A 25,261-nucleotide genomic window follows, 5' to 3' on the forward strand; every position below is an offset into this window, starting at 1 on the left:
AAAAAAAAGCAAAGCCACAGGAGACATCAGCAGCTGTCAGGCTGTTTTCCAACTGCAATGAGGTAGTTTACAGTGGGCTTGTGCCAGTCTCTTAAGACCCAGTTAAGAAGCCTTTTTAAAATGCCTTAAAAAGCCAACTCATACATTAATCAAGTTGAGCCCTCATCCATACTTACTGCAATACATCAATTACCGTGTCTTTTTTTTTTTATTTTAATAAATTCCAGTTGACAGCAGACACCTTATTAAGGCTCACTAAAATGATACAATAAGTAAAAGGCTATTAATATTGCTTTTTTTTCCCTGCTGCTATTGTCTTGCCGCACTGGTCTGCAAACAAATTCAGGCTGCATTACAATTAATGCCAATGGAACTCCTTCTAACGACTTCCAGCTTGCTAATTTTTTACGCTAATAATAAAAAAAAGGCATTGCTATGCAAGAACGGCCCCCTTTTATCATGCTCGCATGGCACACTAGAGAGCTCCTGCCATTGTTCACATGAAAGACAATTAAACCCAGGAACATCAAACCCAAAAATGACAATCTGCTAACCAGCACTGGGTATTGCTGAATTCTTTTCTCTATTTTCTGAACTGATAGAAAACAATTCTCCAAAGACGTTTCCCTCCCCCATGCCCACCCTTTGGAAAAAAAAAAAAGTTTGAAAAATACCCTCGCTGATTTATGCATCTCTGCTCAGAATTTATTAACTGTCTGGGACCAATTTCACTCTCGCATGTCTACTGCCTCCAGGTTCAAATTCTGGACACATTTCAAGAAATGCAACAATAATAGTCTACATAGTTTTGTATTTAAAAATAAACACTTTTTTTTTCCCTGGTTCATGTTTTCTGAAACACAATATAAAATGCCAACGGCAGGAGGATAAAGCTGGTGTGGTAACAAGTTTATTTCTCCCAGTCTTCTAGGGAGAAGGACAGAGAGTGAAAGGGGTCACAGGGTTTGTTGAAAATTAAGTACGTTCTCAATGTTAATTTAGAGTAAAGGTAACTTCTATTAAAAGTATTTTCATCTATGCCCCCTGTCATGGAGCTTAGGACTCAGTTTTACAGCAATATTTTTAGATTTGCACCCTGGAAATTTATTTATTTTTATTTTTTTAAAGATGAACTATGTTTTCAACCACATGTATTTATGTAGAGACACAGTATTATAGACATAGACAATTATGCTACTTTATACCTCTGTAAGTGACTTTTGGCCAAGAGTTTCAAGGCACTTCAGCACTCATTCTCACGAGACCTCTGAGAAGTAGGTGTTTTTATCTCTCTCTCACAGATATATAAACTAGGTGACAGAAAGGTTCAGTGATGTTTCCAAGACTGTGATGCATTAGTGGTAGTAATACAAGTACAGCCCCCAAAACCCAACTATCACCACGCAGATGCCTCAGAAACTTTGACAACTCTTTAGCTCAACGTAGCACTGAAGCATATCCTTAAGATGCATCCCGATCCAGGATCTTACTTGCCCAACTTCAAGGATGCCCGTAAGTCCTGCCTGGCTTTTATTCAATTCCAGCTGTCCTGATCAGAGGTACTTCCTTAGCCTACGTCTATATATGTCCCAGCAGCCCTGGCCCCAGTCCAGCCACTTTATCCTACACCACGGTACATAAGCATTTATTGCAAAAATGAAAGCAATTAAAACCTCATTAAATAACCGTGTTATATTCCGAAATATTCATGTTACTGTTAAGTCAGCGAGTGTATGTATGTGCATGTTACATACATGATGTTAAGAAGTAATCAGTACCTTGCTGATTGCTTCAGATTTGACACGAGTAATGAGAGGCAAAGCTTTGGCAGGAAGACATATGAAAAAAGTCCAAATTACACGTAGTAGTACCAAATCATAGAATTATATATAAATATTAGACCTTATAAACATGCAGGGGTAGAAGGAATTCATGTTTTTAACAAGAAATTGAGAAATTCCCATGCCCCTTTCGCCATACAAAAATTGTTTCCTACCCTCTTAGGCTGAAGGGCATGGGGCCTTAAACCTGTCAGTTGAGCAGGCCTAAATATTTTTAGGCCTCTGCTTCAGGCCAAAGAAGTTGTGGTAAATTCTACATTTGGGAGAAAAGAACATTTTCGTGTTGTTGTTTAATAGCCACTGAGAGCTGTGGAGTGTTAAGAACATACCCCAGGAAAGATGGATTAGTAGGAAGTGGCCAAAAGAGGCCATAAAATGTGCATTATAAATGCAATTCATCACATAACTGTGCAATTTGTCAAATGGATATTGTACCTTGCATAGTGTCTTTTGGGACAGAAGCAAAAGAAAAAGGCCTGGGAGATAGCGGTTCTATTCCTGGCTCTGCTACTGGTTTTCTTTTTGACCTTGGAGAAGGCTTTTTAGCCAAAATATGTAGACTGTTTTCTACTTCTCTTATTGCACATCCAACTTCTTTTTGATTAGGCTCTTAGTTGCACTTCTAAAATCGCAGTGTCCTGAAACCAGAGAACTAGGAGACACCTGACACAGAAATCTGATTTTTCAGGTGTCTGGTAGCCTAGGGGCTGAACCTACATGTCTTTATGCATAGAACAGGGAAGGTAAAGCTAACACCTTAAAAGGTATTTCACAGGAATTAACTTGATATTCACACAGATGTGATTAAATAGGTATGGAAATATTTCATCGTTCGACTCGAATGACCCTAAAATAATTGCTAGTGAATAGCACAAACTAGTATAGGTAGAGTGACACTATGAAGTCATATACTCATTGAAATCAATAACTGCCAGACATAACCTAGTCTGCCAAGACATTGCTATGCAGCCTAAATCAGCTGTCTTGAACCTCTCTTTTTATTAGTCAATGGGTTGGATATTTGCTGGATATGAAATACCTTCTTAGCCATCAACCAGTGGGTTGGGCTACGTGAACATTGAGCACATGATCCTTGCCTGTTACTCCTGGAAAAGGAAACTTTTTGTTGTGGCAACACAAGGAGTAAAGCCTGGCATGCTTCCCAAACTGGATACACCTCGGTGACTGCAGGAACAAAGACAGAGGAACCTGCTGTAAGCAGCTCTGCTGCTTTAGGGTGGTGGTGCTCTCCACCATTGACCAGCAGTCTCTCAGTGCAGCCTCACCAAGAGCGCTCCAGTCTGCTCCAGTACAACCTTCAGCAGCTTCGCTCACTGCACCCACTCCCAGAGTGGGAAAGCTCACGTTATCTCTCCGTGAAGGCACTGACCTCTTTGAGTGGTCCAGTTAAGACCCACAACGGCTTGTCTGGTTATGCGCGATCCAAATGTGCGCTATTTTGGCCCCAATAAACACAGTATCATCCATCTCACACTACTCTTCAGCTGGGATGTCCCTTTAACTCGGCGTTTGTGATAAGGACAAACACACCTGCATTAAGTACATCGAAAGGTCGTTCTGCATCTCAGTAAGGCCCACGGAGCAGCCTATGATCTGTCTGCCTCAACAGTGGTGAAGAAGCCAAGGATCACCAGCAGCTTCCTCACCTATGATAATCACCAGTTTTTCACAGGCGAGGAGGCTGCCGCGCTGATCCAGCCCGCTGTACGCTCAGTGGGCAGCTTGACCAGGAGGTAACTACGTTCGCTTTCCACCTACGCCTACCCCTGTCTGTCGCCCGTGTAGTCAGAAGTCTGTCTTTTTTTTCTCCTCTGTGATAGAGACTTCAGCTCTACAGCAGAGTGCAGGCTTTCACTCCACACGAGCCAGCCGCTTTACGAGTGGCGATTGCATGCAGGGGCTGCGTATAAACCACCGCCGTTCCTCAACGCAACTCGCTGGGATAAATAAAATAAAAGAAATAAATCTCCATTTTTCTTGTATTGGGTGTGTGTGTGTGTGTGTTGGGTTTTTTTTCCCCTCCTGAAAAGACGAAACAAATTGAAAGTAATAAAAACCTCTGCTTTTTTGTACAGTCACACATGCACTGGATTTGGCTCATTTAGACACTGCATCTGAGCCAATTTAGATGTGACATCTGAGACAATTATACAACTCCCCCAAGTCTACAACAAAAAGCAAAGGCAAACTTTTTTTTTCCCCACAACATACCAAGTTTGCAGCTCACTTGAGCCCTATAGGAAGTGTAAGATAACACCTCTGAATTCATACCACTGAAATCAGAAGCCAAGTTTCAATTAATATAATCACAAAAAAAAAAAAAATAGAGAAAATTAACAGCTGGATATCACAGCCAAATTTTAGCATGACTTAAACCAGTGTCAATCAATAATAAACCTGTAGAGTTACTCTAAATTAATGCAGATGGAAACTGAAAGTAGACAAAACCCATACTGACTGTAATGAAATTGCTTATTGATAGTGCTTCACTTACTGTCCAAATAAAAGCAGACTATATGACCAAATTGTTTTATACCCATTCCCTTCCTTTTAATTACAGTGTAAGAGCAGCAATCGTTATCTCTTCTATCAACTTACTTAGATTTACAATATAGCCTGCTCCCCACACTTAAGACAATATAACCTTACACCACGGCAATATTATAGTGCCACATCCTGTATCCTAGCAACGGTTTAGGGCTTGCATTTGATGTCAAAATAATGGGTCCTGCTTAATCTCTTGGTTTTTTGAAGCAGGGGGGTCAAACACTGAAATCTAGGAGTTAGGGGAAAAAAATTCCTGAATAGCTTTCTAAAAGCACACCTATGGGTACATGTTTATATATACATGTGCACACACTGATGCATACGGGTAAATAGATAACCACGTGTACACAAAATAGATGGTCTAATTGTTGTCTTTAAATTGTTTAGACAAGAGTGAAAGTCGAGAAATGGAATGATGTATATCACTTTCAAGATATCAGAAGCTTTTAACAAATACGATCTTCCTCCTGCTTTTATCAGTTCGCTGTCTTCTGTAAGTTAGAGGAAAAAACATCTGACTTACAGTCTCAGTTTTTCCTCATCTAAATTTGGTCCTATCATCATATTAAAAGAAAAAATATTCCCGTCTTTAATTTCTTGTGCTTTTCCCATTTCCTTTCAAAGATTTGGTTAAAACATACCAATTAAGTGATCTACCTCCTTGTGACATTCACCAAGCTATGACACAGCTGAGACTTATCTGTATTTCACTATTTAAAACATTAATTGTGATGGAAAAATCCAAAAGGCTCGATCTGTAGTAGCACCAGGGATATATGGTGGTAACCAGCCATAGAGACCAAATAGAAGGATATTATTGAGTATCTGATTCACTTTGGAGACTGAAAAGCACTTCAAAAAAGCAGGATTCAAGTCTGAGTGGTTGTCAGAGAGGCACATACATATGTACGTGTGCGTGTATACTACTTTCACAGGAGAAGAGATGCAATACTGAATCCACACTTTTAAATACTGAGGGAAAACCAAAAAGCTGACAGCCTTGCTATTATAACCTTCCCCAGGTAATCCAATTCTCCTTTCTATATGCACAAGTTTGTAATTCTTACTTTTAATGCTCCTGGGAACAACGTGAACCAGGTAGGGGAACGGAGCATCAGCTGTCCCGTCAGCAACAGGTAAACAGGGCTTTGTTGAACCAGCAGGTTTCGAAACGCGGCTGGGATTCAAACGTGCCAGGTAGGCTCGGGGCTATTTGCTCTTCTTTGCCCCTGAGGCCTCGACAGAAGAAACAAAGATTGCTTCAAATTGTGTTTCATTTGCTGTATATATCAGTTAAAAACACACAGGGGAAAAAAAACCCTTCCCCATTGAAAACGTGCAGTGAGCGTACAAACCAGAAGGTTTTGTACAAGTCGCTGTTCGTCCAGCGGCTACGTTAAACCTTCAAACGCCCGCAGTACCGCTGCCTTGCCTTCCCTCGCTGCTCCCCACTAATCCCGCCCCTCGGGAAGAGCCAGATAAAACAGGCAGCCCCCGGAGCATACCCCCAACGTCAACTAACCCCGGCTCCGTGGGACCAGCTGAGACAGAAGAAATCGCAGGAGCCGCACTTGGGTGCCTGGTACAAAGAGAGATCCAGAGCACAAGAAGAAAAACACTGCTCATAGGAGAGCGATTTCTTTTTGTTATCCACAATATTTTACTTCTAGCTGCAAACCCGGAGCGGGGAGAGCTTGAAAGGATCCTTGCTAGCTCTGTTTATTTATTTAAACCAATTCTCGCAGCCCTTCTTCTCTCTAAACAATACCGAGGTGAAGAGTTTACAGGAGCACGTTGTCCGGAGTTCAACTGCTCGGCGAGCGCTTTGCTCCAGCTCTAACGAAAGGCAGCACCCAATTTGGGAGCCTTCCCCGTCTTTCTCTCTTTAAGGAAATTTTTTTACTGCGTGGGTACACGCACACAGCAATTCACCTCTCTCTGCAATTGTCGTGGCAGTCATTCTCTCACGGATATTATTATCCCCTGCAGATGGTGCATGGACAACCCTATCCCCTGCTAGGCTGTCCCAGTTTTATAAACTGCAAATCTGGTCAGCTTACTCTACCGGAGGAAAAATAAAGAAACAAAGCTGTTTAAAAAGGAGAGCTGCTGCTGCACTGCTGCATTAATGCAGCCCCAGCTGAGGGAAGGCACCATCCTTCTTTTACTGAGGGTCCATCCTTCCTTCCCCCTGCTACGACACCACCAGCAGCAGCGAGGCACTGGGAGCCCTCCCACGGGCTGGGCTGGGCAACAAAACGGGGCCCAGCAGCAATTCTTCCACGACTCCCGCAGCAAACGGGAGGTGGGCTGGGAAGGAGGGTCAAGTCTCTCCATGGCCCAGCTTCCCTCCCAACAAACGCTGCTGCAAGAAAGAGCTTTGAATTTTGGCAACACTTCAGCTTGTGCTGAAGCACTGGAGTTGAACGCAGCCTCGCGCGCCTGCTGGAACCGAGCTCAGCCTAAGCACGAGCCTGAGTACTGCTGGTTTGAGTTTCAGTTCAAGACAGAAGAGAAATACAAAGCAAAGTTTCAATTAATTTTTTTTTCTTCTTCAGAGCTATGTGATCCAACACAGGTTGGCAGTAAATAAAAAAACCAAAAAAAACCCAAAAAAGCTGCTTACAACACATTTTTCAAAGGGGGCCGCTGCAGGAACTGTTATCAAATCACTATTGTTGTATGAATATGGGTCTCACATACAAAAGCATTTGTGTGTGCATTCAAAAGGAAAAAAAAAAAAACCCCACCCAAAACGACACATCTTGCTTAGATACTCATTTTGACACAGGAAAATTCCCTTCACAGTTCCTGGCACTGGAGGCCAAATACTCCCCTTGATCCACGTGCAACAGAAGACTTGAGAATTGGGCAACTACGTAGGTTTTCCATCCTGGTGTCATATAAGCTCATTTTACATTTCCATTAGACAGGCAGAGTTAAGATGAGAGGCAGGTAAGGAGAAAACACAACCATTAAAAAATGGTCTGACACATAGGTAGAAGGCTTGCCAGCCAGCTTCTAAACAGCTAGTTTGTATAATCCCCCACATACACCACCTGCCTGAAGTAATTTGTCCTTTTTTTTTTTTTTTAACTTCTTTATTAAAAATAAACCCAGCTAAAACTAAAGTAAAACAAATTTTATTGACCCTGCAATATATCTATTCTAATTTTTTTTTGGTTAATTGCCATTAAGCATGCAAAACACACTGAAGAGTTTCTCCTCCTTGGCCAGAAGAAGAAAACTCCGTAGACAGGGCAAGAGTATTCAAAAGGCAGTGAAAACTGAAATCTTTAAAGAAGAAACAACAGAGCAGCAAACTTGGGGAATTTCAGAAACCCTCCTTTTAAAAAAAATCCCTCTCAGCTGAGTCACTGCATGGTAGAAACTGTCATTTTGATACATGCCTGCATTTTGCTTAGCACAAAGGGACAGAAGTCTCTAGTCGCTACCACACTACAAACAATAACACTTCAACATCCTAAAACAAAGTAAATAAATAAAAATGTCAGGCTACTGTCAGATGACCAGCTCAATAGACATTTCATTTCTTCCAGTTAAGATTTAAAGTCACACAAAAAATAATTGTTAAGGTGTGTTCTGCTTACAGTCAGATCCCACATCATCCTCCTTGATGTGCTTCTTTCCCAAGAACTTTGTTCTGGTTTTCCACATCAGCATCCCACCAACACCAGTGTACGGCCAGCACGGGACTTTGCAATTCACTGTACTGGAGCAGCTCATCAAGTAAAATTCAAGCTCACGTTAACAGCTTAAGTTACTACAAAAGAGATGAGCAATATAAGTTTGTTTGTTAAGTCTTTGGTTTATGCTACACCAGGAAATCATGAGTTTTCAGTGTATACATTTCCTTCTCGTTATCACCTGAAGATAGCAGAGCACAGCCCCGTTGGCATCCTCATCTATGACCTTCTGCTGACTTGGAATTTAAATGTCAAAACCAGAACACCAGTACCAAGTAACCTTCTAAAATGAAGTTAAATATCGCATTTAAAAAAAAAAAAATTATTCAGGATCAGTTTCAGCACACCAGCTAAATCAAAAGGTTTAGAATTTTGGTCAAATTCAGATCATTATTCAGATCATCACTAGCTGCTTCTCTGAAAGTGTCTCTGAACCAACTGGGACTGCAAATGTGAACACAAATCTTACTAGCCTAGTCTTTCCTCTGAGGTTTTAGGCTCTTCTGCTTCTAGCCATAGCTACAAAACCTATGAGAAGTCCCTTTCCCATGACGTTGCTGGTAAGATGCTGGCAGTGAAGAGATATGCAAGAATGCTAGAGAACGTTAAAAAAAAAAAAAAAAGAGAAAAGTGTGGGTCTATTTCTTACCTAAGAGCATAGGTAACCATCAGTGAGTGGCAGATTGCTTAACTTTGTTACACAGACACTTTTTATGTTTTGTGATTATTTCAAGTGGATTATTGAAACTGATGGTCATGCTGATATTACTCCCTGCTACCACACTCTTACTGTAGCTACTCATTATAAGCAAAAAGAGGGAAAAGCGCCTACGATCATAATTTGTGACCTTAAGGGAGCCCGGGTGTAGAAAAGACTTCATAAAAAAATAGCATGAATAAATTTTTGCCGGTCTCTTCAAGGGAACACATCTGTGTTGCATCAGACACAGGTACCACTCCATGAAACATCAGGTAACGGTGTGCAATGCAAATATTCACAACCACATACTACAATTTTTTCTGTGGACTGCAAACTCCAGAATGCTAATTTCAATTGACATGCGGTCAGATAAATTACCTGGTGGCATTCATTTTAGTATTTATATACAACTGTCACATTTTGTAAATGCTCAACAATGCAAATACTCAGCATCTGCCATTCCAAGCATTCTGTCAGTAAAAGGTTTTAAAAGGTTTTGATCTCAACATGCTGAACTGCTGAGCCTAGTAGTCTTGCATTTATGCCAGTGTAAATTAGCAGCAAGTCAATGGAGTTAAAATGCAGGGAAAAAAATGGTGCAAAAGCAGAATTAGATTCTGATACTCACATTTTAATTATCACAGAAATTAGACTTGAAATGTATTGCAGTTAAGTCAAGTAAAAGTGCTGTTGCTTGGTAAAATTAATATTTATAAAATAAACTGAACTTAGTTAAGATTAATAATGCTGACTTTGTGTTTTTAAACTATAACATGAGGTGCTTGACCATTCGTAGCAGCTTTTTGTTTTACGCTTTACACGTTCTTGACATAGCGTAGCACTGAACTAAGTTGGTATTTTTTTGGTGTTTTCAAACAGGTTTCCACAATTCTGAAAGTAACTAAATAGTTGCATGTAACGGCAAATTTTGGTTATTCAATTTAACTCTGGAAGATATTTCACTGAGAACAATTTATCTTTAAAGAGCATCACACAGCTTGGTTAACCCTAACACACATGCTTCCATTTGCCAAGGCCAAATATGAAGTATCAGCTGCTAAATAAGAGGCAAGCTCCTCTCGCTAGGACAGATCCCGAGGTGAACCTTTAGTCAAGCGATGGACCAACTGGAGGATGTTCACCATCTATTGGATCTGGGGTACCATTCATTAGTCAGGCCTTGCTGCTTATCTGTGAACTCTCTGCAAGACAAGACTTCATTTAACATGTAGGCAGAGCAACTAATTAGCAGCTTTTTTCCTCCAACTAATACAATTCTTTTCTAGTTGCTCCATAAAGAAGATTCAGTGGAACACCTCTGCGAAAGCAGTGGAATTCCGGGTAGTTATGGTGACGAATTTCATTGTGAATGAGGATCAATGTCCCATACTACTTTGAATAGTAATTTCTTAATTCTTATTCAAATCTGGCCAGCAAGATAATATAACTTGAACTGAATTGGCCATGTGATCCTGATGGCATCCCATTAATGGGCTGTTCACTTAATTTATGTAATTTTAAAAAATTAAATAGTCATATTTTAAATCCCTACTGCAGTCCTTCAGATTGAAAGTACACGTTTAAAAGTTATAGTATCTTTATAAATCAGTATGTCTGCACTTCTTAGTTTGTTGACTGAACTTTCCCAAAGTTTTAATTCATCTTCCCTCATGTCTCTCTCCTGCCTGTGGGAACAGTGTGAAATCCCAGCATCAAGCTGTTTCGTACCCATTTACTGGCCACGTTACGTGCCACAGAAAAAAACTCACGTTTGTAAACTCTTATTTGAGTTGGCAAATAAAGCAAGGTTTTCTATTTGTAAAGAGAAAGCATAAAAAAAATCCAGTTATAGGGACACTTTTGCTGATGGTTGAAAGCCAAATAAATCCTGTCTGTAAGCAAAACGAACACGAAGGCAGTTATTAATAACAAAAGCTTACGGGCCTAATTCTGCAAGATGCTGAGCCTCTTCCTCCAAGCCAACGGGAACCCAAGGTGATCAGCACCTCCCATGAAGTATTTGGCAACTGTGGCCTAAAAGACTCACTGCAGATACTCCATCGTGTCCCAAGAGCGCAGTTGCCCCAAGCAGCCCTGGGAAGGACCAGCCGCGAGAGGGCGCGCCGCTGGGAAAAAGAAATGCCCCGTTGATGTAGGGCTATTTATAAAGCTTGCACTAAACATTTAGAGCCAAGCCCTAACTTGGCTAGGTGTCAAGGACCACACTGAAAAAACCCTATACCCTCATTAAGAAAATGCATGAAGCACCGATTTCTATTTTTGGCCGCAGTTGTAAGCATTGCCAGGGTTACAGCTGCTTTATTGTGGTTTCTCAAGAATTTCCTTGATAAAAAAGGACAACAGAATTAGCTGAGCCTTTTGGAAATAGCCGCACAGTCCAGCTGTAAAACAATGTCAAGTAGCTGGCAAAAAACCAAAACAAAACCCCGTAATACAACAGTAGCTACATGTCTACAGAGGGCAAATGTGCCGCTGCTGGAGGTTCTTTATTTGGAACGAGGAGAGGGAGGGGGCGGCAAGAGAGAGGCTTGAAATCTTGTAAAGTTACTGACCAAACCAGTACAGAAACCTTTTTGGTGGTGGGCACGTCACAATAACCTGCTAGAGAAGACACTCTCTTCTAGCGAGACCTACGGGTGCTGTGTGCGTAGGCGTGCTGCGTGCACGTACAGATAAGGGAGGTAGATGGAAAGAGTTCAACACTCTCTTCTTTCAGAGGGAAAGGCATTAGCGAACGGTGTACTAGGAGCAAGGACTGAGAAACAAAGTAATAAAATCTTCAAAGTAATTAGTCTTTCTTATTTTATGCCAAAGAATTACAATCTGTGTCATTTGCTGGAAGAAGGCAGCTAAGGTGCAGGACTTAGAGTCAAGAGAACTGGATTTATCAAAGACTTGGGCAAGCAGCTCTGGGCTTTTCTTAAAAGATGCCTGCCCACTCCCCCAATTTCTGCAGGAATCAAAGATGATCAATGGTTTATACCTGCCACAAAGATGAAGGGAGGGGAAGCTTTCACCTGTGTGTATGTATGTGTACAAGCCTATTTCATGTCCATAAGCAGGGAAGGATCATCCATGCACTATTACATCCCTGGAATTTTTGAATGTTAAACTAAGTTATTACTGTAAAGGCAATGAAGTGTCCAGACAAGGATATTACATCACATTACATACTCATTTCAGTGTTCATATTTTTATACTATTCTTCCTCCATTTTTTCATTAGGAAGGAGAAATTTCCTACCCCTCCCTCAGTTTAAATTTCAAAATGCTGACAAAATGTTGAACAGTTAGAGGAGCTGGCTACATGAGAAAGTTAAAAAGAAGTGCACTAGTTATTTCTTATTATGTACCTTGCAGGCAAAGCTCACAAGAGAAGAGGGGAAAAAACCCTTGTTGCTAAAGGAGAAAGTGAAGTAAGGCAGTTCACCACCAACTGCCTACTAATCCTGCACATGGGGAGCCCATATCTGTTTAACTTCAGAATAAGTTTCCATGTAAAAATTTAATACTCCTTCACAAGTCAAATTCTCCCATAGGTCAGTACTCTTCATGGATATACTAAGAAAGATTATAATTGTATATAATCACAGTAATCAAACCTATAATTATTTCACCTGGGACCCTCGCCATCCCTGCCTGTTTAACTCACCTGTACGGTGTCAGTTTTTAGACTGAACACTATGAGCGGTGGGAAACAACTGTAGCTATAGGAGTGAATGACACAATCAAGACCAAACCAGGTTAGACTGCCAGGGCCATAGTAGCTAAGTGTTGAATAATAAAAGTCTTCTCTTAGACCAAGTGGTAACCTAATATCTGTATTTAAAAAAACCCCACACAGAAACAGTGGATTCATTTGTCATGTGCAAGTAGAGAAAACAGGGCACTCAGCTGGAACCCGGAAGACATGAATTACAGGTCATATTTTCAAAATTGTCTAAGGTCTAGATAATTAAATTAACTCAGGCATAGCTCACTCAACATCATGGTGCCTGGATTTCTTTTAAATATGAGTTCAAGGTCAATGTTGAACAATACCTGAAAAATCCTCAAAATCCCATAGCTTAAGAACCAAAATCCCATTTGGGGGTGGTGGTGAACATTTCTGAACACCAACGAGGCCAAAGTTAGGCATGTAGGTGTATTTGCTCTATAGCCTGTGCTATCAGTGATGAAAGAAGAGGACTTCCTGAGCATTGTTTGCAGCACACATTGGGCTTGCCTCCTGGAGAGGCCTATACATAACCTGCATGGGGAGGCTGGGATGCTCATCCTTCAAATCCCTGCTTTTCTTCATAACTACACTTCTAACAGAGCCCAGAGTCAAGTTCCCTGGCAGCAACACTTTTCGGGGGGGGGGGGGGGGGGGGGGGGGAAGAAAAAATCTTGTTTTTCATTAAAGTGCTTTCACTGATTTTGTATGTTTGTCAAACCACATCATTCTTCACATTCAATGCTCTTGCCTGTTGGTCTCATTTTCTTTTTAGGCTGTAAATCCCCCTAGCCTGGACACCACGTGTAAACTGTTTACCTCTTCCCTTGCAGAAGTCAGCATGTGCTTGTCTGTCTCAACTCAACATTAGCATGCTCAGTGAACCAGCTTGGGATAAGAATGCGATAGCACGCTCAGGTCTATCATTGTCACAGTGCTGGCTAGGAGGTTTTCGTTTTGCTCCATTAAGAAGTGTAGTATTTGTACAGACAAAAGAATATGTAAGAGATCACGTCTATCTTTGGATTCTGCAGAAATGTTCTTCGCTGAGTTCCTAGTAGCCAAGTTAACTCTTTCCCCAGAAAGAACATGCAGCATCCCAAACATCAAGTGAGTGAATGGAAAGCCAGAAATAGAGCCCTGCAGATCAATAGATTTCACTGAGAAAGCGTTTGCATTCTCAGGGGTAGAGATCATTGTGTTTCTAAGTGGATCAGAGATATGATCCTTGGCCGCTGTGAATGGAATGGAAACTGGATGCCATCAGCGGGAGATACGAGTGCTGATGTGGTGAGGTAATGTGGTAAGGAATAGCGGAGTGGAAGGAATGCAGTGCCACTGCCCTGAGGAATCTTAAAATTAGCTCAATCTGGTATTCAAATGCTGGCATGGAGGGGGGAGAGGAAAAGAAAAAAAAAAAAGCACATTTTTCTTACAAAAAGAGTCATTTCTGAAAGGACACAAGGTGTCACTCAATTTCTCTGAGCAATTAGCCTGCGTTGCATTTAGTATTTAGAGTTTATCCTCCCCGTATGAATATAGTAAGTGGGTGACTGCCAGCCTCTCGCCAGTTTGGGGGGTCCAAATATCAGCTCCTGACACAGAGATCTCCAGTGGGGATGGCATACACGGGCCAGACAGACAGGGAGCTTGAACTGGGATGTCCGACCCATCGTGCCCAGAAACTGCCACGTGCAGAAGGCCACCACGCAAGGGGCACACCTTGAGAGCCATCGCTTTTGAGTAGTGGCTCACTGCATTGTTAACCAATACCCATGAGGTAGCTTGCAAGTGGCAACTCGCTACAAACCTGCCATTGACCTTGCCAGAGCCATGACCCTGGGAAGAAAAGGTAGAGCTGAAAAATGACAGCCTATTTCCACTGAAATGCAAAATAAATTCAACCTCAAATGGATAAAACTTTTACAAGTAAATTGTGAAAGAAGGGTTAAGTTTCTCTATAGCTTCTGTACAAATAATATCAGGAGTCGTGTCTGCTTTGAATGATATCAGTGGTAAGTTTTGCTTTTGTCTCTGATGAGTGTGGGGTTAGCTGAAAATTAATATAATGAGTCTATCCAAGATGTAGCTGTTTTGTGGGGTTCTTATGGCATTGATAGTCTCCCCTCTACAGTCAAGATGCTACTGTTTGGTTTATTCAGAAAAGGTAGTTGCCTTTTCTTTCTTCCATGTGAAAGATAACACAGCTGCAGTGCACAATGGTTATTAAACTTTAACAATAATTTCTTACCTTCAGGAATGCAGAGGATAGGGTATAACTCCAGGCCTACCTCAGGGTTACATTTCATGAGCTAGAGGTGGGAACTGTGACTAAAATATTCACTTTGCTGCCTTTATTTTGGAACTGTGTACTGTAATGCTTGTGATTATGACTACCCTAATTTTCTCCTATTCAAAATTAAAGGATATTCCTTACCCCTTCTGCAATTTAAAAATGCCATAGCCATAGGACAGCCTGAACCTGCTGGAAGGCAATCAAACTCCCAAGAGAAGTAAATACACACACCACAGCTGCTTTTCTGCTGTGTGCTGTCCCAGCAAAGTACTGGAAGTCCAAGGGAAGATGGGACCTGACCAGAGAGCCAACATGAAGATTTTACTATTGATGATTTCTTGGTACCTATTCCAAGGTCTAACCATGGATATTGAATTATGTTTTACACCTTTACAAGCATATTAACATTTCCATCAAAAGGAAAAAAAAAAAGAAAGGAGGGGGGAAAAGGAAAACCAAAACCTTGTTAGGCACAATTCTTGGCAAGTGGTATCTGCTTGGCACAGAGCAGACTGGGCACGTCAAGGAGATGGTGATGCACCATCCTTACACCAACCCCAAATTCTCTGTATCAGCACTTCTAAATTCTGCTGCTATTCTATGAACTGTAGGCCTTGGGCAAGCAGAAAAGGCAGAAGTAAAATAAAGCTCTGTCATGTCATCTCCCTGCATCACACACCTCTCAGCAGAAGCACAGAGACAGAGGTGCGGGTCAAGAATTAAAATAAAAAAAGAGAAAAATTCTCATTCTTGCTCCCAAAGGAGCTTCTCTTTTATAGGGGAAAAGCCTTGCCAGGACTTTGCAATCAGATGATAGCATCCCCTGTATTGTTCAAGCACTGTCAAGGGGCATTATACTCAGTAGATAATCCAGCCCTTGAACTCCCCAGGTACTGGTTTTAAATACCTCTGATGAGATCCAACTGCATCCTATCTGGGTATGCCTCAAACATCTAGCATCACATTTGGTTATGTCTACAAAAACACCAGCTAGGAAGAAAGAGATAATGAAGAATTATTTTAGTCTTTTATTTGAGCAAAAGCTAAACATATGGATCCTGGCACCAAAAGTATGGAATGTGTGATAAAACATATGGATATCCATATGGAAAAAAAAAAGCTTCTTGGCCAGAAATTCCACTCTTGCATTTTTATCCTGTATGCATGGTGCACCCCCTTCCCTCTGCAGCGTAATGCTGCCTGACGATGGATTAGGATGTTATAAATTCACATGCAAATTTCACAAAATGCGCTACTGTTATCAACTTTATTAGATTTACGAATACAGTCCCGCTTATATTTTTTTATTCTCTTAATCCCTTTCATCATTTAATAGCTCAGAAAGTAATGGATTTCAGTAAAAAGGAGAGGCTTATTACAATCAATCCTGTTGCTCTATCTCTGCTCGACGCTCGACTAATGAAACTTATTTTTCTTCAGGACCTCTACAGGAAATCCTTTCCTAAGGAAAAAAAATAACGTTTAATATGCTGCTGACTTGTAATACTGCAACTGTATTATTCCTCTCCTTTGGGTGTCCATCCAGAGGTTTGTAAGAGCTATTAACGGTACTTTATTCACCAAATTCTAGCCTGTAGTGAAACAAGGAGCTACTGAAGCTTGTTTAATATGATATGCCTGTTCAAACAACTGAGGCCCTCGTGGTAACTTTCAACTCTGAAAACTCAAGGATTCATTTTCTTTTTAGTAAGTGAGGGTAACAAGGCCAGAAAGGGCATTTTTTATCAGAAGGTTTAGATCAAATAGCCCTACTGCTGAGAATCACAAAGTCTCTGTCATCCAAATCGGTCTCACGCAAGATCTTATTTAAAATATGCCACCTTCATGAGAGTTTTTAAAACTGTCTTAGCTCCTTCCTTTGGCTTTTTTTGAATGGGGCAGAGAAGAAAACCAGAAGACACCTGGCTTTCAACTTAATTATTAAATGCTTTGGTACCAGGTAAGGAAGCATGCACAGATTTACTGCTTTAGCTAAATCCACAATACTGCGGGCACCCACCACCTCCAAGCCTCGGTCCTGCCTGTAGTGCTTAGGTCATTTGTTTGCTCTTCTCTCCATCACTGTTGGAGTCCCCTCCAGTCCTGCAGTGGGGGCACCAGAGCTCATCCCTGCACCCCGGGGGCTGCCCGCCAGCGTTAGCCCACATCACGCAGCCAGCAAAGCCTGACGGCAGCCCCAAAAGCTCAGTCAACAAGTGGCTTGGACACTGTCTTGCAGAACTACGCTCGGTGCCAATACATACATGCGTAAGTATGTGGATACACTCATTTCACTACATAAATGAGAAGAAAAAAACACAACTTTGGGGTTAATTTTATGCCAACAATGAATCAGTATTTTACCATCCACTGATACCTGTCCACAGGAGAGCAAAATATGAAATACCTGAATGCAAGCAGGAGAGCATAACTACTGACCTACCAAAAGCAAGAGACCAAGACACTCCCTCAAACAGGACTTGACAGTTCAAAAGCATCCAAAGAAATATTTTTCTTGTTTTTATATTATTAATGTAAATATTTATTTGCTGATTTGTTTGCTTCTGACCAGGACTGGAAACGGAAGTATCATGAGAAAAGTTAAAAATATTGTAGGCATCTTTTTAGAAAGAAGAGATGCTGGAGGTATCCTGGGAACACGAAGCAAAATTCCATTTCCTTTTTCCAACTGAATAAAGTACAACATGGTTTTAGCCTTGTCTACAGTCACAGTTGACAATAACACAGGATATTCTACACTTCTGTCTCTGCTCTGAGGCCAATTCCAGAACCACCCATGAAAGCCACAGGATGTAACCAATCATGCAATACTTAATAGAAGTAGTATTAACCTCACCCAAAGTAGTTATGTTTTTAAACATAGGAATGACTTCTCCATCATCATAATTAGTGCAGTTACTAAAATTTTTAATACAGTTAAATTATTTTTTTCTACTTATGTGAGTAAAAGATGATTTTTGTTACTAAAGATCAAAGAAGGGGAATTAGGAAGGCAATGGCTTTGTGCGTGGACACGTACGACTACTGCAAAGCTTGATCCTACAAATATCTCACGTGGTTAATTTTACTCACATGACCAGTCTGCTTGCATGAATAGAGTTACTCACGTGCAGAAGTGTTTGCAAGACTGAGCCCTAAATCCATTAAATTAATGGTGGAAATATATAAAATATATAACTGATGAACAGGTGAATTAGGATTCTGCTCAAAAGTAGGTAGAAAAGGATTATCACTCAGGCAAGATCTCTCTCCAGTGACTGTTCCTGATTGATAGATTTGTATAAGGCTGAGTTTCTGATTAGTTCTGAGATATGAATGCTTCAAAATGTTAGAATAAAAAAAAAAAAGAAAAAGACTTTCTGAAAATGAAATGCAATACCCAATTCAATTAAAAGAAAATGCTATGATCTGGAATTGAACCAAGGCTTTGGGATAATGTTATTTATTCTGTGCCAAGTTTAGTAGATGTTTTCCAAAATGCCAGTTTACTTGAGTTTTATGGAAAAATTGACCTTTTCACCCAGAACAGAGGCTGCTAATTTCATTAAAGTTGTTAGATATTTTCCTCAGAGTGCATCCATGCCAATTCTAGTATTTCATTCTCCCTATTTTCATCTATATTCCACTTGCATGGAAGTGGCCTGACAAAGCTTTAACTGTGGCGTTATGTTTCCTGCTCTTGCCCGTACCTGCTGCCAATGCATCTCATTATTTGGACTCCAAGAACATTGCAGAGACTTGGAAAAGTAAGTGCTGCCCATCCAAAGCAGCCCTCTCCCTGACGGTTGGCGGCCGTAAGCCCCTGGGTCAGGTAATCTGCACCGCGAGCATCCCAGAAGGGCCTGAATCAACTCGACTGACAGGAGATGAGCCAAGCCTGTCAATTCATACGGCAGCTTGAGCTCATCATCTGTATTTACATAGTTCCTCAATCAAATTCCTGCGCTCTGTAAACTATGTTTATTACCCTTCATACGGGCCGATACGGTTTTACAGTTTGCTCTCCTTACAGTAGAAGCAGCCAGAGATCTACGCTTGATAGCTATTTTCTCCCTTAATTCTCTCTTTTAAGGAGGGAGCAGTTATTACTTGCCAAACCAGCACATGTTCACAGAGAGAGTGCGGTCAAGTGGTCAGGAGCAGAGCTGATGTTAATTAGCAATGAAATGAGGAATGAACCAGCATTAGCCCTGAGACTAATCAATGGGAAAATCACTCCAAGCAGGCAGCTTAATGAAGTACTATACAGCTGTTTATTTTTAGTCTGTTTTAGCCTGACAACAAAATCCCGATTAATTAAAAAAAAAAAAAGTCTTTCTAAAACGTATTTCTTTGTAGAGCCTTGCTATAGCTCTGATTTGTTTGGCTTTTTTATTGCATTTGTCTATACCTTTCCCTGGCAATTAAAGGCCTGGCTAGAAAAATTAAGGCAGGTCAAGAAAGCATGTACCTATCAGTGGCACGTGTTTGTCATTAGCCATAACCTGCCACCTCGCAGCCAGCCCATTCAGGGCCCTTCACACCACTTAACTCCCTGCCCCTCCGCAGCAGCAGCCAGAGCATCCCAGTTCCCCAGCCTGCTCCCATCACTCCTGTGTCAGGGATGGGCTGGCAGAGGGGAGGACGAGCCCCATGGTGTGGTTTGGGTGAGGCAGCCTTGGTCCCCTTGCCATTGCAAGGCTCCCCCGGGACCTCGGATGGGGACACCGGCACAGAGTGCTTAAGTATGTTTGAAAATCTGGGCTTTGCTCTCAGCATGATGCAATTCCTCACACGCAAAACAGATGCAATAACACTTTGCAAACATTTGCGTTGGATAATTACGAGTAAGTCAGATACTACTTGCCAAAGAAGTCCCTAACCAAGACATGTGAGGATGACGAGCAAGCGCCCGCCCCCTTGGGTTCTCCTTTGAGCATCCCCGTACCACACGCAGTGTGGGATGCTCTCAGGGGATTCCCACCAGCCTCCTCCCACGCTCTTACTGCACCTCCCGTTTCTCAACCCCTCGGTGCCACAGGCACTGTCTGACCCTGCCGCTTTGCCGAGGCACAGAGCCCTGCTGGGCACTCTCGGCAGAAGGTCGGGAGTATGAGGAGAGCCCCGAGGTGGGCAGCCTCCCTGCCAGACACCCTGGGGCAGGACACCTTCCTGTGCCCTGTGGGGTCCCCCCAGCATCTCCCTTTTATCTCGACCCTGCACCGGGCCCCTCCTCCAGGCAAACCCCAGCATTTTCTAACAAAGGTAAACGTAACACAGTTTGGATATGGCGAAGGTAAAAGTTGTCCTAGAAGAGGCTGGAGAAGCAGCTTGGGGGCTAAAGCCTTTCCCCCACAACGCTGCACCAGAAGACAGTGCCATAATATAATCTTGATTTAACTGGCTGAAAATTGTTTCAGCTGAAAATACTGCAACACCAAAGAGCAAAAAAATTTGAGGCTTTGCTTGGTTTCCTTCACTTAAGACTCCAAATTTTCTTTTCTGTGCTTTCCTGCACAACAACAGGACATGAAACGGCATTTACATGACAGTAAAATTAGTTACGGCTTTGACTTGACATTAAAAAGAGAAGTTTTAACGCCAACAGTAACATGAATTGGAGACCGAGGAGCACGGCAACCCTCCTCGTGTACAGTCCCCACCCACCAGAGCAGAAACAGGCACAGGTAAAAGGTCAGTTGAAACTGGCTTTTGTAGTTGGGGGTTTTGGTCTTTTTTTTTTTTTTTTACTGAGTGTATTAGACAATTCATTGTTTGTTTGATCAAAGTCCTCTCATATGCTGACAGAAGCATGATTTGTGGAGAGGAGTTTCTTAATCTTTCCAAATATAATCAATGAATCACCTCTGCAACTGTGTCAAAGAAAAAAAAAAAGGGAGAAAAAAAGAGACAGTCTCATGCAGGTACATTCTCTGAGCTAAACATATGTGTCTTTAGGGATTTTTCTTGTCTGTATGTTGCAATAAGAATCATTCCGTGATCCTTTAGGGGAGCGCTGCTACCCCGTACCCAGCAAGAGAATACAAACCACAGACTGCTCTTTCCCAGGAAAAGAAGAAATCTTTAAACTGATTTTATCAGCCCCTCTTTGACAGAGACAATTTCTAAGTCAAATTCACCTCCTGAAGATGGAGACATTACAGTAAATGTATTCATTAGATCTCAAGTGACAAGCCTTAATTAAAATGTACTGTGTTTGCAAAACGAGAACCAAAATTGAAGACACTCAAGTACAGTAAATATATCTTTTGCACTGCACAGAGCAAGACAGACACTAGCTTCCATATGACACTCAATAAAAGAAAATACTAAACCACTAATACTAAATATATTTCAATAACATGTACTGTTAGAAAACTTTTGACACAGCATGATACCAGGAGCATACATACCATAATATAAATTCAGACACAACTGCATTCTTAAACACAAATTAAGTTTATTAAAGACTCTATTGTATAAATAAAAAGCAAGTTTTACCAGTTTGTCTCCTTTAGTCATTAATTCCGCAACCTGCTGAAATAAATATTGCTAATGCTTTTCACTTCAATAACTCCATTCACGCAAAGTTCACAACATTTCAAACTTCAGTTAAACTGCCTTGTGGGAGAGGCAATGGATAGAAAAGAACTGACCAACCCCTAGGAGGTAGAGGTGGAAGATCATACCTGTTTAACAGTACACAGTCGTCTTATAAATTTCTCAGGCATAGCACACACACCAGAGTGGATGGAAAAGGTCTTTTTTTTTTAAAAAAAAAAATAAAGCACACTTGAAAATTTAAGTCTTCCTACAAAAACATGACCTGACTGAAAAGATCCACTACTCTTGCAGTTGATTTCAACTTGTTTATGATTACTTGCAAAGGAAGGGGAGGATTATCAAAGCCAACCAAAGGTACCTACTTGCAAGACTTGATTCCATCCAACTGTAAAGTTTGATTTTCAGAGCCCTTTTTTTTTTTTTTTTTTTGAGGGAGGGGAAGAGCCACTGTGAAACAATTATTTGTTAAAAAGTGCAGACCTGAAAAACAACATCACCAGCCAGGTAAACCCCTTTATAGGCTGATTTGATAGCTCAGGGAAAGCTAAACAAAGGCACAGTGCTCTGCAACCACAACAGCTGGGTTGGAAATTGCTGCAGATTGTTAGGAGGAGCTGCAAACTAGAGATAGGCAATGAAAAGGTTAGAAATGATAGGGTTTTTTTTTTTTTTTAAAAAAAAGACAAATTACTCCAAAGACCATATTCTTTAAATCGTTGAAGCAAAACATGTTTATTTGATTTGTTTGTATGCCTATTACAAAAATGCTACTTTGGGATTCTAGGAACCCAGTCTGTCAATTTTTCAGCTTCTGCACTTTCATGGTTGCTTAGAGCTGTTTAATGCAAATACACTTCCAATAAGAGATTTCATGCCCCTAAATTACACCCAGTTAAGGGCGAATGAAAATGTAAGGTAAATAACTATAATCAGCCATATTATCTTTCTCTTGGCACCTCTCACTTTACAGGCATATTTAAAGGCATCTCTGGGGTCCTATCCTTTTTAACAAGCAGCAGCGTATTTCCTGGAATATTACTTACGATGCTATGCTGTGAACATTACACAGGTTAAAATGTTACCTAGAGACCTAGAAAGAATTGCATCTGTTGCAGAGCCACGCTTGTTGCCATGTTTAGGAACATCTGAAAAGATGAAAGAAAATTTTCAACTATGAGATGAAAAAGAGTCTAAGACCACTTAAGTCAAGCTTTCACGTCCAATGCTGTTGATCAACACTGTTGGGGTGTAGCAATTCAAGGCAAGAAAAATGAGGCTACGCACTTCTGGTATTTGCTGAGGATGCTCTGGAAAGAACTCAGGATACCAGTTTAAAATAAAAAGTACAGGAACTTAAATATGTTTCACTCCCACTGTTATTTTTAAGCTAATAAAGCCATGCTTGAGAAAGAAAGGTGATCTGAACATAGCCATTAACAGCCTCACAGTCCCTTGCTGTCTCCATGAAAAAAAAGTATAAAGTGGTAAGCAATAATCAAGGAGTAACTAATTACTCACTTGGCAAAGAAAATACAGAAGAACAGGAACCTTCAGAAGAATATGTCCCCTGAAGTCCTTCAAAACTGTGTTGGGTTTGCATGGCAGGGTTTTGGTAGCAGGGGGGCTACAGGGGTGGCTTCTGTGAGAAGCTGCTAGAAGCTCCCCCTGTGTCTGACAGAGCCAATGCCAGCCGACTCTAAGACGGGCCCGCCGCTGGCCTAGGCCAAGCCAATCAGCGCCTCTGTGATAACATATTTAAGAAGAAGAAAAACACTTAGAGAGAGCTTTTGCAGCCAGAGAGAGGAGTGAGAAGATGTAAGAAACTCTGCAGACACCAAGGTCAGTGCAGATGGAGGGGGAGGAGGAGCTCCAGGCGCCGGAGCAGAGATCCCCCTGCAGCTGGTGGTGAAGGCCATGGTGAAGCAGGCTGTCCCCCTGCAGCCCATGGAGGAAGGATGAGGGGGTGTAGAGATTCCACCCACAGACCATGGAGGACCCCACGCCGGAGCAGGTGGAGGCACCTGAAGGAGGCTGTGACCCTGTGGGAAGCCCACGCTGGAGCAAGTTCCAGGCCGGACCGGTGGACCCGTGCAGAGGGGAGCCCACGCCAGGGCAGGTTTGCTGGCAGGACTTGTGGCCCCGTGGGGGACCCCACGCTGGAGCAGTTTGCTCCTGAAGGTCTGCACCCCGTGAGAGGGACTCCATGCTGGAGCAGGGGAACGATGAGAGGAGTCCTCCCCCTGAGGATGAAGAAGCAGCAGAAACACCGTGAGATAAACTGACCGTAACCCCCATTCCCCGTCCCCCTGTGCCGCTGAGGGGGGGAAGGTTGAAGCCGGGAGTGAAGTTGAGCCCGGGAAGATGGGAGGGGTGGGGGGAAGTGTTTTAAGAGTTGATTTTATTTTCTCATTCCTCTACTCTGTTTTGCCTAGTAATAAATTAGATGAATTCCCTCTCTAAGTTCGGTCTGTTTTGCTCGTGCCGATAATTAGTGAGTGATCTCTCCCTGTCCTTATCTCGACCTACAAGCATTTCATTATGCCTTTTCTCCCCTGTTTAGTGAATGAGGGGAGTGAGAGAGCGGCTCTGGTGGGCACCTGGCCTCCGGCCAGGGTCAACCCACCACAAAAACACATTTGGATTATTCCGAGCAAGCTCAAGCTTACAGTTGGGCAGGTTTTTTTGCTTTGTTTTACAGGAAGATGACTTTAGGCTTCTACAAATAAATTTTCTTCTTAAACTAAAAGTGACCTAGCACTGACTGAGTTAAATCAGAAGAACTCTATGAGATAATAAATTCCTCCAAACTCAGATCAGTTTAGCTAGTCTCTCACATACATCCAAATTGCTGCCATACCTCTATTTACCAGGTTTTTATTAGCCAAGCTATTTCTATGTCATTAGTTTACATCATTAGATCTACTTATGCTGAGGTTCTGTCTTCTCCTAGGAAGCAGTTTCTCTGCAAATCAAATTTCATGCGGTCATTTGTCTTTTGTAAAGCAGCCCACAAAGTTCTTGACCAATTTATCCCTCTGTGTAGCACCAGCACAAGGTCTCACTTGACAATTTAAGTCATTCTTGCTTGCCTAAGTTGTGCTAAGATCCTGTGTAGGGATTAATTTCTTCCCGTGTCATTAAAGAAAGCGTGGAAAAAGTAGCAGTTCGGCAAACAATGCCCAGACTCCTGTTTGCGCTACTGGCACACGAGGTAAACTTTGGAAAGCAGCAATTTACCTGAGCCTCAGTTCTCCATCCGTAAGCAGTTAGGGTAACAGCTTCACAGGGTGAAGTCCACATTTCATAATCCTCAGATGAAAAGTGCTGAAGAGGAACAAACTAGGATAAATAAAGGACTGCCCCAGTCAGGAGGCATCAGGCTGCCAGATACATTGGTCCCTAGGACAGGTCTTTCAATATTGCCATAGTGTTTCTGCTATCAGAGTGAAGCAACGCGATAGCCTTCCTGAGATTCCATCAGCTCAGGAGTACCAGAAACGCCTGTAGAGTTCCTGTGAAACACGAATCGGCACTTCTGCTCAGACTGAAAGACAGAAACACTTGATTTCTGCATTCTGTTACAGGATCAGAATGAAAGCCAGTAATTTATTAATGATAAATAATAGCTACATTTTCAGTGGAGTAGGGACTTGGAACAAAATATTGCAAAAACATATTTCTCTGAAGATCAGTGCATTTTTCTGGGCAGCCAAGCACATACAGACTTACTTTTCCTACTCTGCTCCAATACCTGCCGGCTGCCAAGCACCTTCTCTCATCCGTGCAATGCCACTGACACCACTGCCAGAGCGCCATCTCTTCCGGATACTGAGAATGAACGTACAGAAAG

General features: G+C 41.8%; 1 protein-coding gene across 22 annotated transcripts in view; it reads right to left on the reverse strand.

Moving 5' to 3' along the window:
* Positions 1-25,261, reverse strand: part of ESRRG (estrogen related receptor gamma) — a 407,282-nt gene that overhangs the window by 253,819 nt on the left and 128,202 nt on the right. The window contains exon 1 of one of the 22 annotated variants that reach the window (XM_054819001.1): positions 5,477-5,566. The exons of the other annotated variants lie outside the window; for them this stretch is intronic. The gene's annotated coding sequence lies outside the window, so the exon portion shown is untranslated. Of the gene's footprint in view, positions 1-5,476; positions 5,567-25,261 lie in introns of those variants that run through there. 22 annotated transcript variants of the gene reach the window in all.

Source organism: Grus americana, chromosome 3 (assembly GCF_028858705.1).
Source record: "Grus americana isolate bGruAme1 chromosome 3, bGruAme1.mat, whole genome shotgun sequence".
Taxonomy (NCBI): domain Eukaryota; kingdom Metazoa; phylum Chordata; class Aves; order Gruiformes; family Gruidae; genus Grus; species Grus americana.